The 15,135-nt window shown below is 38.5% G+C and overlaps 1 long non-coding RNA gene across 4 annotated transcripts in view; it reads left to right on the top strand.

The window, feature by feature from the left end:
* The window catches only part of LOC118877714 (uncharacterized), a 119,679-nt gene that overhangs the window by 98,702 nt on the left and 5,842 nt on the right, over positions 1-15,135 (top strand). The window contains exon 3 of one of the 4 annotated variants that reach the window (XR_010654412.2): positions 4,914-5,574. The exons of 2 other annotated variants lie outside the window; for them this stretch is intronic. This is a non-coding gene — a long non-coding RNA (uncharacterized lncRNA). Of the gene's footprint in view, positions 1-2,266; positions 2,497-4,913; positions 5,575-15,135 lie in introns of those variants that run through there. One more of the 4 variants, XR_010654411.2, reaches the window with a different exon arrangement.

Below are 15,135 nucleotides of genomic sequence, written 5' to 3'. Positions count from 1 at the left end.
AAATGAGGACACTAAATAATGCAGTAGTGCCACGCCTGACTATGGCATAAACTACTCCAGTACTCTGGAGGAATTTATAACTATAAGCTTTATGATCAATTACTTTAAATGCCAGCCGGCTAGTAAAAAATTCGATGACATATTTGAAATTATTAATACAAAAATAAACTTTACATTTGCATCTTTATTGGCTCATGTTGATTGCATAATTTATTTTATATAGTTTATACGTGCATGCTTTGATTTTAATTAAAATATTATAATCTATATAATGTGGTTTTGCACAACAATATCCCCCATAATGATTCGATTTTTTTTCGCCAATTGCATTGAGCCGTATTCCAGCGATGGGCTTACGTATGTTTGCACATAATTCGAATGGACAAAAATTTAAATTGTACACGGTCTAGAGTTTACATAAAAATTATTTTCAAATGCCAGCCAAACCGCACACAGTCAGACGCATGCATAAATAATTCATAACGATTTTATTTGCATGCGAAATGAGTTAGAAAAAATAAAAATTGTTGCAAAAACCAAACGAAAGCAAACTACACACCGTGAAAAAAAAGGGAAAAATCCCAAAACAAACTGAATTAAGTTGGTGCACTTTTTGCGAGCACACTTTTCGGGATTTACAGTGGCCAGTACGGCCACACACGCCGCACATTTGGTTTTATTGTTAGACCATGGCCAGGAGTCCGGTCTCCTGGTCTCCGGTCTCTGGTCTCTGGTCTCCGGAATGCTGATCCTGCTGCTGCGGTTGCCGTGGACCTGCACCTTGGCCACAGCGAGTGCAGAACCGCAGACAAACGCGTAGGTGTCGGTGTTTTGCTCCTGCCCACCATCACCAGCCATCCAACCATCCTGCCATCCAACCATCCTACTATCCTGGCTACTGATGCTAATGACGAGGCGGCCCCCATCCTGATGGTGGTCGCAAACACCCTGGAGGCCATCGCAGGCAGCCGAGTCAGGAGTTGGCTCCTGTTGACTCAGCAGCTTTTTTTGTTCGCTTCAAGCCGGCTTAGTTAACCGACTACACGCGGAATAAAATGCTATTTTATACTTAGTAAATATATTTTAAATTATATTTTTAACATACCCAGTTTATACGGAATTTTATTCATATATATATATGTAAAATATCATAATATTTGAACCTTAAGTTAAGTAAAAAATACTTACACTTTAAGAAATTAGTAAAAAAGTAGTCTACATATTTTAAAAGATTTCATAAAAGACATTTCTATATGTCATTTTTTGTTTGTAAACTTCAATTACTAAGAAATATTACAATAAAGATCTAAATCCTTTTATCTTACAAGAAATTGAATAATATTTTCCAGTCAGTATATAACAAAATTTTATAGAATTATATTTTAGAATATAACTAAAATGTTGTAAAAATAACATCAATTGATATACTAAAAAGTTGAGTGGTTATAGTTAATTCTAAAAATGTACTTAGAGCAGTGATTTCCGATTTAAGATTAAATGCATTTAAGAACACTAAAATATAATTGGCTTATTTTAGACCTCATTTTTTATCTGTGTACTGTATTCCTGCAGCCTTGTCCGTGTGTCTTTATTATGAGCCCGGGAGAAGGTGCCTGGTGCCGTGTACCTGTTCGTGTCCTGTGGCCATTTGCGGCTCATAAGGCATAAACTTTCAAGTGGCCAACAGCGCTGGTTCGTTCCCGCCTCCTGCTGACATGCTGAAGGACAACTTTTAATTGAGATAAAATGGAAGCGCCTCCTTCTTCCTGCTAGCCACTCTCCATCCTGCATTCCCCATTTCCCATTCGCCATTCGCCACACTTTTGCTGCTGGAAATCAGCATCAGAGTAACTTCTAATTTAGTGGCCGTGAGAGGAGTCCATGGCCAACATGTAAATCAGCGCACTTTTCTAGCACTTTCAACGCTCCCCGGTTTTTCCATGGAAAGCAGCGTTTCACCTGGCTTGTTTGCATGGCAAACTTTATGTTGTTGCTGTTTTTGCCATTGTTGTTGCCAAATGTTGTACTTGTAATTTGTGTTTGTGGCCATAAAGTTTGCCCAGTTGCCTGGCCACACAACAAAAACATTCAATTTTCGTTCATTTTTATTTTTTCCTCCATCTCTGTTTATGTTTTTCAACTCTCTCGTTGCAGAACGTTCAAAATATTTACAATTTAGTTGTGTGAATGACGGCTGTTCAGTTGTTTGTCACGCATTTGTTGTCACATTAGCCAACTTTTAGTCACCGGCTCGTCGTTCTCGTAGTTTCAGGTTTAATGACGCAGAGTGGCCAGGTGTAGGCGGATACCTCATTAGTAATGGTCAAGTGTTTCCGAAACCGAAATCAAGGAAACTCAAGATGGAGCCGTAAGAAGAAGACGGAGCAGGAGCATTGGTGACCGCAGTCCATTTCAAGCTGTTCAAGCGTGGCCAAAATGCCTCGAGCGGACTGTGCCCGAAGCTGTCACCACACTCCCACCTGAAATGAACTCAGAGAAAATGGGTACCCCTCTCCAATTATGTCTTTAAGTTCTTATCTTTAAGAATTCAAAAAACTGCGGCTCTTAAGTTTGCTTTATTAATAGTAATTCTAAAAGATGTTTATTTTATAGTTTTAAAATTTGGTGGTGCCAGGCAAATTACTATGTTTTTGAAATCACTTTGAAATTTAATATTATGTGTCAAAAAGTATGCAGTGAATAATGAATTCATTGTTTTTATGAGTTTGAAATATGTTGTTGCATACTTTTAGACACTTTATATAAGTTTCAAAATGATTTCAAAACCCTATTTATTTTTGTGGCACCCTCAATAGATAAAAAATAAATAAAAGCAAATGTTTTTAAAAAATTAAAATAGGTTCGTTTAGAATAAATGAAATTTTTTTTAATTATGTACAAACTTCTTTACGTAAAAAATAAAAGATTTTTAACACATAAATATAGCAATGTATTTAATTCAGAACTTTGTTCCGTTAGGTTTAATAAAATCATAGGTAATAATTTATACATTCATTCACCTGCCATTTACTTAATTTTCTCCCAGTGCATCCCCACAATCACACACCGAAACTAAGACGCCGTGAGGTTTCGCACCAAGGCAGGCAGTGTAATCCAACAATCCCGTTCTAATTAACCAAATGAATTCACACTTATGGTAAGCAGTGTTGGCAACTGGACACATGGACACGTGGAAATACGGCTGGAGGGAAACCAGAGCCTGTAGCAATTATGCGTTGTCTCAGATCCATTTAATGATGTGCATGTTCAAGAGTCACCCAACTAGAGACCAGGACTCTCTGCTGCACTTTAAGGACCCGGACTCGAGGCCTAGTTAGTATGTGTGTCCGGTTGGAATTTAATTTGGTTGCCAAACTTTCGTTGCCTACTTCTCAGGGCTTGTCTAAAGGTCGAACGTAGCTCGGGCCAAAGTTGCAGCACACAAATTTATTACTCAAATTTTAAGTACATGCAAGTGCACCACGGTGGTAAAAGGGGATATCAGGGGGGCATTCGGGGGGAACAGTCATTTATTATCGTATTAAAATTTCAGCATCCGCCTCCCAGCAAAAACCCACCCATCGTATTGGCGCAGGCGTCGCGGAAATAACAAATTTCTTGCTCGGAAATTAATATTTCCATTTTATAGAAAAACTTTAGAGCACTTGTGTGTGTGAGGAAGCTACGTGTGTGTGCTAGTCTGCCTGTTACTGTGTGTGTGTGTTTATTTTCCCCAACGTACATGTGTATGTACATGTCCGAGGGTCATTTTCCCAAGCCGAGTCCGGATAGTCCAAGTATCCGTTGGCCGTCCGCTCTGCACATAATTTTTATGAAATCATAATCTTGAGAAAATAATGAGAATTCTTGGAAAAGCGTGCCAAGAACTTGCATAAATTTCTCCTTGCCAGCTACATAGCACAATGCAAAAAAAAAAATAAATAAAGTCTACTAAAATAAAGCAACAGAAATGGAGAAATGGGAAATGTTTGCTGCCACTTCCATTTTTTGTTGTTGTGGATCTAATTGAAGCCCTCAGAATTGAGAGCGGCTCTAAAAAAAAAAGCCGCAATAAAAGCCAGCTCATTTCCATCAGCAGTCGCAATCAATGCCTCTGTGCACCTGACCAGGCCAAATATTAACTTCCGTTGATGGGAGAACCCAAACTCAAACCCAAACCAGAATCCTACGAACCCGGTAGCCTGGTTCCGAACAACCCAGCAAACCGGCAGGCAATTTCAATGGATCGGAAGGGTGGAAAAAAAAATTGGAAAGGCATCGGAAACTGGCCGGCCAAATTGAAAGCTCCGAGCTGGCTCAGCCGGACTGAACTATCGCCTATATAGCCATGGTTATATTCGATTCGATTCGATTCCATTCGTTTCGATTCGAGGCCCGTGGCGTTTTAAATGCGCCAAAGTGACCGAAGAGCCGGAGGCTTCAAGGATCGAAGGGCCGCCTGTGTCATAGATTGCACAGAAATTGCTTCCTTGGCACGTGTTTCATTTAACAGTAAAAACGGACTCACATCTCAGTGAGTGAGGCATTGTGTGCCATTTGACACACAAAACGAACAAAGAGCAAAAAAAATACAAGAGGGCACATTGGATTATAACTTCGAGGCTTAAGGATACCTGGTACTTAGTGGATTTTTCAAAAATGTGTTGAATGCTTTAATTTTATCTTATTTAAGAGCATTTCCATTACTGGATGATTAGTACCTAATATGACTATTATTTGAGAAGTTCCCAATTGGTTCCATCTATAAAAATATATTTTAAAACTATAAACATTTGATATAACCATGGTAAATTTAGTGTGTATTTATATATATACCATTTAATAATGTAAAGTTGTTATTGAGAAAAGGTACTTCTTCAATATTTTCTACATTTTTTCTTGTATTCTTTTAGATACCTTTTCAGAAACTTAATATACCCATCTATTCACCGTTTGCTGGGTATGCAAAGTCGACGCAAGAGTAATCATTTATTACAGAATGGCAAACTTGGCCCACTGAGGGAGCAACTACAACTACTGCGGGCATGCGTGAATTTTAAGCCGCTTCTTCATAATGTAGACGCTTTTACGGCCGGCACACACGCACTACCCACCCATACTCACACACTCGCACCCATACACACGCACTGTCGAAAAGGACGAAAGGCGAAGTGAAGCAGAAGGCAATTATTTTTATTTACTGCCCAGACGCGCACTATGGCGCCAGCGTTTATTATTGTTGTTGTCGTCGCCATCGACGCCGCCGCCGCTGCCGCCACCACATAAGCCGCATCATTGTCAGCTCGAAACGCCCTCGTCTTTGTCCCGATCCGATCCGAAAAGCCCCCATACCCCATACCGTACCATACCATCCTACCATCCTGCCATCCATACTCATACATTCGGGCATAAGCAAATTACGGCCGAGAGTTAATTTTTCACTTGCTTAACGAGCGGAAGTTACCATTTTGCACTGATTTGAAAATATGTCGCTGTTTGTGGCATTGGCGTCGCCGACAGCAACGCCTACCAGCCACCACCCTCTCAGCTATCACCCCTCTCAGCCTACACTGAAAGAAACACCAGATTTATGGATATTCTATAGTTTTTGGCAGGTCAAAAAATATTTTTACATGGATTTTATAACTACTAAAAAGATATCTCTTTCCTTTGAAGGAAACTTATAAAAGTTTTATGAAATCAATAATAATAAGTTCTGTTTTAAATGAATTAATATAGTTAATATCATCGAATTTGCTATGGTTTTGATATAAGATCTGAAATTTTAATAAAGATCATCAAATTGATAATCCATTCCCACACAATGAACTGAAAAGAGTAGTATTTTCGATAAATTCTGATATATTCCTTATTTCACTCTTATAGTTTGATTTAAATTATAATTTTATCTATCATATTTATCATAACTAAAACTGATGATCTTGATGGTATTGCTTTGATATTCTTGTTTACATCAAATTGAAGGTCTCTTTAAAAATTATACATATGCCAACAAAATTTATGATTATAATATATCATATCATATTTTTCTCTCTGTGCACCCTCTGGGCTCCTTTAAACATTCGGTAATACGCGCATTCATATGCGTATTTATCTGTATGTGCTGTATGCTTATTTCGGCCGAGATTGTTTGTCTGCGGCAAATGAATGAATTGCTCTTTGCTTCTATGGCAAATATGCCAATTTGGCAACCATGCCATATCCCGTAGCCCATCACCCCAGCAGCATATCCCAAAAGTCCCCCCGATTCCAGTCATTGACATGTGCCTCTGGTATGCGTTCGCTGTTTTATGTGCGACTGATTGTTTGGGCCATGTTCACTGTTCTGTGCTTATGCTCATGCCAGGCTCATCAAAATAATCAACCAAAGTTGTTATTTCGCGATGGTATTCTACGCTTTTTTGTTTAAAAATAAAAACAATTTTCATCTACCATTTTTATGTGGATATAAAAACGAAGTGTCAGCCTAAAAAGCATGCAGCGTATTTTTTTTTTGATATTCGCAGCATTCGTCGGGCATATTGTGTTTCTTTGTTGGTTGTTTCGAAATGGATTATTGTAATGAAATCAGGAAAAAGCACTTAAAAAATTCACAGCCACTCTTGGTCAGGATTAATAATTAAGTCGCCAATTTTTTGCATGATAAATATATTCAATGATGTTGGTCACAAAGGAGAAAACAAACAAGTTAATCTGCGTCGCCATAATATTATTTTAAAATGTATATGAGTAAGTTTTTGTAACACCTTTAATTCATATATTGTGCTATCATGTTTAGTGATAAAAGATTAATTGTATGGAAAATTGAACAAATATATTTGATGTCTCTATTAAGCTCTCCCCTAAGTTTATTTCCTGATAGCGCTGACATATTTAGGGTAACTTGTAGTCGTTTGCCCTTCCATATATTTTACATGCTTGTTCCCTTTAGTTTGTTATGTAATGCTCGTGATGTAAGCAACAACAATGTGCATGGCCAATTTAACTTTATTTATGTTTTACATTTTGAAATTCAGGAAATACTAAGGACATATATATCTGCCAGCGTGTCCCCACTAAATGTCCTGCCAGCCTTCCTTCCACTTACCATGCCCTCGCACAAAAGGCCATCATTTACGACTATTGTTCTCCATATTTAGGTCTTATTGTTTCGACCTTTTAATTAAGTTATAGATTTTTCTTGCTTGCCTTTTGGGGGGCTTTTGAATTATATTAATCCAGAGCCATTTGCCGGCCAACGGTGAGCAGATAAATTCATTTTGTGGTTTTAAAACTTAAATGCAACAATCAATTGTTGCATCGCCAACACACGGGACATCGGTGGACATGGACAAGGACATGGACATGGACTTGGTCAGTTAATTTACGCACACACAGCAGGCGACAGAGCGTTTGCATATCAATGTGGGTGTTATACGCAGGACACGGGACAAAGGAGCAGGCCAACACGCCCACGGAATATCCCTGCCCTGGGGTGTATCTTTGGGATACCCGAGTGCCTCGAAGGCTGGAAACCCACTCGACTCAGAGGCTGATTTATGTGCTCTACGTGTGCAGCTGTGATCGAATTTCCAATCATGTTTACACACACACATAGGGAAACAAATGTTGTGAGGGGGGGTATCTGAGGGTATATCTGGTCTATATGCCCATGTAGCATCGATAGACACGCCGCCATCGGTGATGTTATCCCTTACTGTTGCTGTGATAATAGGAACGACAACAATACAAATGAACACGAAATGCATTGAGCAGGTGAGCACATGACTTCATTTTCTCAGTTACATTTCCCTGGCCGTATGTTCTGGAATTTGGACCCCCAATCCCCTGGTTTCCCCCCAATTTCTTCAGCTCATTTAGCATACATATGTTTGCTGTTCCTACTATTTATGTTTTCTTTGGCAAATTGTGCGTGCTATGTAGCTATGTGCGTTCTGGTTGGAATTGAAAAGCAGGAGGTAAACTTTTTATGGCTCAACTCATTTGCAGCTTTAACTTCTGGGTTTTTTTTCTCTTTTTTTTGTGGGTTCAACCAGCAACAAATTGAAAATTAACCAAGTTCTCACGAGGCTACCGATTTGCCTACGCCCCAACTGTGTTTTGCCAACTGTTTTACGGCCAGCTCTTTGTCTGCGATTCTTGGCAATGCGAGAAAGTAGGGATGGTTTTCCGGGGGAACTTGGCTAAGAGCTCTGGGGACTCTCGGCGGACCTTTTAATGTCACTTGCAATTTCCAGGCAGGGCAAGCTGCTTTTTTGCTAGCCGTCGGCAGGCGCCCTTTATCTGGCATTTTGTTGGATTGCAATGGATGGCCATGGCCACAGCCTCCGGACTTGTCTCGAATATCCCCTCAACTTGGGTGTGTCAGTGCTAAAGCAATTAAACGAAGCCTTGATCCTCATCAAGTGGTTGTTCCAGGAATTATCCTTTATGGTAGTTGGTTTAAGTTCGGCAGGAGAGCATTCGGTATTCGATGTGAGGCTAGCCTACCGTTTTCCTTGTACATTTCGAAACATTTCCCTTTGTTGTAGCACCTTTTTTTTTGGCTTCTTGCTGAAAAATGTTAAATGTTTTCACGGCAGTTAATTTCTCTGCCAGCAGCCCCAAACGAAGCGTTAAATGTCCCCTGCGAATACATCCTGCTACCTGTTTAACCATTTTCACCATTTTCAGCACAGGTGTGAAAGTGTTGAGAACCTGCGAAAATTATGTTAATTATAAAGCTCATGCGAAACGGCATTTCGGGGTAAATTGAAAGTTATTTTTGTGTGTGTGTGTGTGGCATTTCAATTAGCATGCCGCATAAATTTTTATTTAGCAAATCACTGGCAAACCAACTTCAAAGACACGACCCCCCTGGGGTTTTCAAGGGTTGGAGAGAGTCCCTCGTGGCAATGTGTTTTCCATTTTCTACCATTTTGCGTTGTCTACATTTCTATTCTATTTCTATTTAAACCTTTTTTTTTTTGTTTCCTCATACCCGGAAAATCCTTTGACGCCAGCAAGGCATCCAAAAAAAAGAAGAGTCAAATATATATAGAGGCAGCGGAGAAAGAGAGACTCGTGCCTGTTTTTCTCTATACAAAATGAAATTAGTGTCAAAATGTTTTTGCACTGGTTGTGACTGAGTTTTCATGCTGTTTTACACCGGCGCCGGGAAAAGCGTCAGCATCGGTGCCACGCCCCAAAGCGTTTAGCGCGCCTTCGGAGGCGAAGAGGGACGGCGAATGAGCGATAAAATGTGCAGGGACAGTGTATAGAAAAGAGGAAAAAAATTATATATAAAGGTGATTCGACTAAGGGATATCCAGTATTTACTTTATACATACTTACAACACATAGGTTCAGCAGCGAAAACATAAGAATTGTTAGTACCAATACAATAAATCTCTAAATAAATCAATTTAAAAATTGTATATTGTAAAGGAACCATTAATTTCACATATAACCTTGTGATAATGATGTATAAATGTAGCTGAAATTAAATAGAAAAAACATTGCTAAAAATAAGCAATATTACTACTAAATAATATACATTAATTGGAGCCGTAAGAAACGAGTAATCCACAGATAGCCAAAACGGTTTGACATGGAAATCTTAAAACGAAAACCGAAAGTCGAAAAAATCAGTAGATTGTAGTAAATATAAAGATTATAGTTAAATATAAAGAACTAATAATACCAAATGTAATTAGAAAATTTTAAATATTTTTCATTGATTATATCAATATTTTCCGGGGCTATAAAATCCATGCCCTGCAGAATTGATCTTTAATGTAGGTTCCCAACCGTTACAAACTCTTCCTCAATCTTAAATAACCCTTAACCCCCCAAAAACATTCGGTATAAAAAGAATTGAAACGATGGCAAAGAAAGACAAAACCAAACAAAGCATGGGCGAAAAACATCAACAAGGAAAACGGGCTATTTCATTCAATGTTATTTTCAGCTTTAAGCTAAAATAAAAGCTGACACCACGCGGGACAAAGGATGCAAAGGACGCCGAAGGAGGCTGGGTGAAATGAAATTTTTTGTGACATGCTTCAAATGCTTGTCACCCATCGTCTATCCGAAAGGTAAAGTCCTTCCTTGCCTTGCCTTGCCTTGCCTTGCTTTACCAGTCCTTTCACCTTTCACTCCATTGTTTACACCTTCTCATCGCTTTCCAGCTTTCTCCGCTTTTCATGCATTACTGTGTTGTTGTTGTTTTTATTGCTGTTGGCCAAGTGCAAACAAGTGAAAGGAGTTTGGCCTGTTGCTGTTGGCCCAGTATTTCGTATTAATGCATCAATTATTAACTGTGCCCGGCTCAATTAAAACTTACGCAATGGAATTCTCGGCTCAGACCAACTTATTTGCGCCATACTCGATTCCGGCTGGAACTTCATTTGCATTATGCAAATTCCTGGCCAACATGGAGTGCAGTTTATGGCCACAGTTTGATGTAGCATAAATAAACATAGCATGGCAACCGCACCATAAATATGCTTTTGTGACTACTGCCGCCCCTGCGGTTGTCTCCTAGCCAAAAATTGCATAATCAAGCCACCGCTACGGGCTTAAAGTCATTGGCCTGGCCAGGGATAATACCAAAAATATGAAATGACAATTTAAGATTTTCCCCTGATGGCTCTAGCTAAGTTGGGGGCTTATAACGCGCACGTGACTTGCTTAAATATGTTTACTGGCTTATATAAATATGGCAAGAAAACTGTTAATTTAATCAACGTTGTAATATTTCAATTGAAAATTCCATCAAATGAAATTGTCTTTTACGACATCTGACTATATATTGTTAACATTCCGTAGCCGAATTGCATTCAGCAATCAAAATCGCCCTCAAGAGTACATCCTTTGAAGAGGAACTCTCTCTCTCCGCGAACTCGATTTCATTTTTTTTTACCAGATTCACGTCGGCAGCTCAATTCGCTTTTTCTTCCTATTTTCAACGTTTTTATTTTGTTTTTTGGCGCTACAAGTAAATAAGTATATGCAAATCACGTTGGAATTCTATTTTTCTTTTTTGTGCTTTATTTTATCGGCTGCTCGTTGTTGGGCAGCCCATCGATTTTATATGCCATGTTGTACTCGCAGCAATTTCGGGTGATTCGTTTTTGTTTGGCGGCTTAAAATGCTTGAAATTTGCCGTCACCTGCTGGGCAGAATTGCTGGAAAAAGGACATGCAACTGGTTGCTCACATTGGTGGGAAAGCGGTGGAAAATGATGCTGATATGACAGGGGAAAGTATTTTAAAAAATGCAGAAAAAATTTACACTCTTTATGATTGGATATTTGTTGATATTTTCGTTAATATCCCATTTTTCATATCGTTTTACGGCGAAAATGATTGAGTACTAAGAATAACTTTTCATTTTCATTTTCATTTTTTTAAGCATGAAAATGAGTTTAAATATGAATGGTATTATCAAAAAATATTCTTTGACATGATATTTGTAAATAAATATTTGTAGTTTCTTATCAATATATATTAAATATATTATGATACCCATTTTTCTTTTGTGCACCAAATGCTAGACTTCCGAAGCAATCTAGTGCACTTGAAACATACATCTTTATGTGTCTGCGACGATTCTTGATGGTTGATTTTTATTCGAGCGCTTTCTTCATTTGTTACGTAATATCAATAACTCACGCGCAGCTGACACATGTAATAATTCAATCGTGCGGACAACCATTAAACAAGATTGATGATCTCTTTAAAGCTGCGCAATGGCAGAGTCTGCAGAACCCAAAGACCCAGACCCCTTGACGCCAATTGATGTCTTGGGTTTCTTTAAAGTTTATTCAGTACACGGATCTTTGTGAAAAATGAATCTGCCAGGGCAGTGGAAACAATTAAAAAGCGACTCAAGCAAAACCGCACATAATATAAACCCCTCGATATCTATCCCTTATCCCTATTCATAGGCCAAAAACCCATACCCATACACATACACTTCAGTGCGATAAGAGTATCTGATATGATTGATGAACTGCTCGGATATTCTGGCTGGCATGTCATTCATTTATTGCCGAGATATATATTTGCCAGCCCCCAAAATCCCCAGAACTCCTTACATTTTACGACAACCGCAGATTAGTTGAGATTTCCAGCGACAGACAAAGACAGCCAGCAAATTCCGCAGCTGTTAAAAAGCTGACATCGTCACCTTTGGCTCTCGGCATTGTGCCGCATAAATATTTACGTCTGGCATTCCATGGAAAACACAGGAAAACGCCTGTTGCCTCCCGGCCTTTTCCCCTCAGAAAAAGAAGAAGACAATACAGCCGAACGTCAAAGTGGCGACTGTTTGAGCTGCTAAATTGAAATATCCTTGGTCCTTGGTTCATTGTTGAGGCAGAACACCAACCAACCCCCCATCCATCTGCCCTTTCCCCGCCATGGGATTCATAATGAAAGGTGTAACAAAGCCGTGGCAAAGTAGCTAATAAAAGTCGTCGTCCCAAAAGCCCCCATACCATACCATACCATACCAGGCCTTACCCATTTCCATCCCATCTCAGCCAGAAGACAAGGGAACAATTGTTGACTGGCTGGCTGGCTGGACGGGATGCGATGCGATGCTCGACGAGTCTCGGCAGTCGCCTTGTTTATTGTCCTCATAATTATAAAAGGGTTTTTATGGCCAGCCAACAAAAAGGGATAAATGGCTGGCAGGTGAACGGAGCTCAAGCGTTCATTTTTTAACCGTAACCATGACCTTGGGTCGGCAAAGGATTAAAAAGGTATTATCTTAATATGTTGACAAGATTGTGTTAAAAAAAAAAAAAGAAATAAAACATAACAACAAAGAATGGTGTGTAATCTGTGTGTGTGTCTTTGACTTCTTTTGTGGCTGGGAAACAAACATAAACGAAGGGAAAGTATATTGTTGAAACAAGACATTTAGCTGATTGCCACTCGATTAGGCGAGAATTGTTCTGAGAAATGCTTGGAAAAACAATTAAATTAAGCCTCCGAGTCTTCGAGTAAGTTATTTATATTTAAATGTCCTGCCCAAGGCACTTCAACGTTTTTAATTAGGGATGGCATCGAATGGAGATGTGTGTGATGAATTGGTTGTAAAATGAACAAAGAAATTAAGGTAAGTGAGTAAAATATTTATATAAAATATATATTGAATTTAAAAAAAGCAAAGAAAATTGACAAAAGTTTTTAAACTTTCTTGAAGTTAAACTTTGTTGTGACATTTCTTTTAAAGTTTTATTTGCTCATATTGACAATTTGAACTGTTTTACATCGCAGGCATGGATGTCCTGTAAAGTTGTCCTGAAAATTTAAATTAAATAAAATAGCCGCGGGAAATGAAACATTAAAAAGGAAAGCTCTCGAAACTTGTTGCACTTGGCCAAATAAAACAACTTTCAGCTGTTTAATCGGATGTCAAACGCTGACACGGCAAACAAACAGGCGGCAAACACGCTTGCCTTGCATGTTAAATAATTTTTCAGAGCCCCCCGTTGAGGGAGGTAAACAAATGGCCTAATAGAGCCATAAACTACACCGAGATGAACACGAGCAGATAACTGTGCTTATCAGTTAGACAAAGTATTTACGGAGTTTTTCCATTTTCCATTTTCCACATTCGCTATTTGCCATTGTGGCTGACATCCCGATGGCATCGAGAGCCGTAAAGCCAGCGATGCACATGATTGACAACGCACTGAGCCAGTTACCGAGTCAGTCAGTCAGACAAAGACATTTAAAATATTTGAGTCATTCAAGCAAGTTCGAGACAGAACCCACACTCGCATGGAGACATCCTGTCTGGGATGGAAAAGAATGGCTAAACAGTCGCAGGAATTGAAATAAATGCGTGGCTTGGGATGTTGGGACACACAGAGAGAGTAGTACACAGCTGCAAAAAAGTCAAAGTAAAGCCATCAATGCAATGTCAGTCTAAGTGTAGATATACATATGTGCACTCTGATATCCCGATGTAGATATACAGTTTAGATGGCGCCGTGTCTACGAACGTAAATGATGGAATTTTGAAAGCTTTTGCCGGGTCAAAAATAGCATTGCATCCGAATTCCTAAAGATTTTCAATTAAAACTACTTTGGCAATCAACATATGTGAGTGAGCAGCGGGCATTACTTGCACTCGTAAGTGTAATTATGAACTTTAATCGAAAAACTTTGCCAACTCATTGCTCATTCCTATGCAAGCGGCGTCACCCAAAACAGTTGCACAAACAGACACACTGACAGGCAGACAGAAGGACACACAGACAGCTGTCTATCAAGGACATACTGGCGCGAATCCTTTGGCTGCACATGTAAATCGTCTGCAGGCTGGGTAAACCAATTTCCTGAGTCGTCAGAATGTGAAAGTGCTCTAAGTGAAAGCGACTACCAAAATATTCTAAATCGAAATCCTTGGCAAATACTTTGAGTGACATTTATAGCCTCTTAATGAATCAAAAAGCTACCCAAATGTATATAAAACATTGCTAATTGGCAGATGATTTTTACAAATCTTTCACTAATAAAAAAAACAGATTTTATTAATTTGAAGTATGCAAATATTTCAATAATTGAACAAATACCTACATTGAACAACTTAAATATTTTTGACTTTGATTTCTGTTTTAAATCTTCTTAGTTAAATTTAAAAATGGCTTAAGTAAATATGTCTAACTAACATCGAATCTTATATTTTTTTATGAATCATATTTTAACATTTTTTTATTATATCTTTATATTAGCTTTATAAATTAAATTTGATGTTTTACTTTTTTATTTTTCATCCATATAGTTATAATTGGCAGTTTAATATTCCCTTTCATTTGATAAAATTCAATTCAAATATATCTTTTTACCAAAATGAATTATTTAAAGTTTCTGTTTTTTATTTATTGGTCATCCAACAAAAAGAAACTTCAATTAAATTTTATTTAAGTTCACATATAAACAAATTTTTAAGGAGATCTCAAGAAGCACAAGGCTTTATTAAACAGCTTAAAAACCTCTTTGAAATCGAGAATGGAATGTGGCTCAGCAGCAATTTGGCCATCTGACCGTGTTGGCAAACACGGAACATTATTGCCGCCTGCAGCCTTGATCCTGCTCTTTCAGTCCAATATGTTCC

This window comes from Drosophila suzukii, chromosome 3 (assembly GCF_043229965.1).
Source record: "Drosophila suzukii chromosome 3, CBGP_Dsuzu_IsoJpt1.0, whole genome shotgun sequence".
NCBI lineage: Eukaryota > Metazoa > Arthropoda > Insecta > Diptera > Drosophilidae > Drosophila > Drosophila suzukii.
This window is presented reverse-complemented; position numbering and strand designations above follow the sequence as displayed.